Consider the following 508-nt stretch of genomic DNA (forward strand, 5'->3'; position numbering starts at 1 on the left):
AACCAAGTAGAGACATCTTGCCCAACCAGTTAACCCCTCTCTTTTCTTTCTCCCCCTCTCCCCAAGTATTATGTGCATAATCAACCCAAGTGACGATAGAGAGTACCCTTCCTCATGATTGACAAAGTAACAAAAAGAATTGCAGTTCTTTAAATCATCACTGAGTCAAATCTATTCCAAATTCTGTTTTATATTCATTCATCTATGAAATAAAGATATGAAAATTTCAGTTCTAAAAACTTGCTTTAAAGTTTGTAGACAATGCATTCCCTATTTTGACAGTTTCCAAGCTTTCCCTTGCTTTTAAATTTCTATTTCTCCTTTTTTTTTAAGGATATGCAGAAGACCACAACTAGATCAAGAAACAATTCTCAAGTGAGACCTTTTCTTTTTTATTTTGTGGGGGGGGGGGGGGTTCTTGACACAAATTGAATGCACTATTCCTAGATATACCTATTAAGTTATGATATAAATACTAAGATGAATGTGCCTATCACATCTCAAGTTA

The sequence above is a fragment of the Telopea speciosissima genome, chromosome 9 (genome assembly GCF_018873765.1).
Source record: "Telopea speciosissima isolate NSW1024214 ecotype Mountain lineage chromosome 9, Tspe_v1, whole genome shotgun sequence".
NCBI classification, from domain to species: domain Eukaryota; kingdom Viridiplantae; phylum Streptophyta; class Magnoliopsida; order Proteales; family Proteaceae; genus Telopea; species Telopea speciosissima.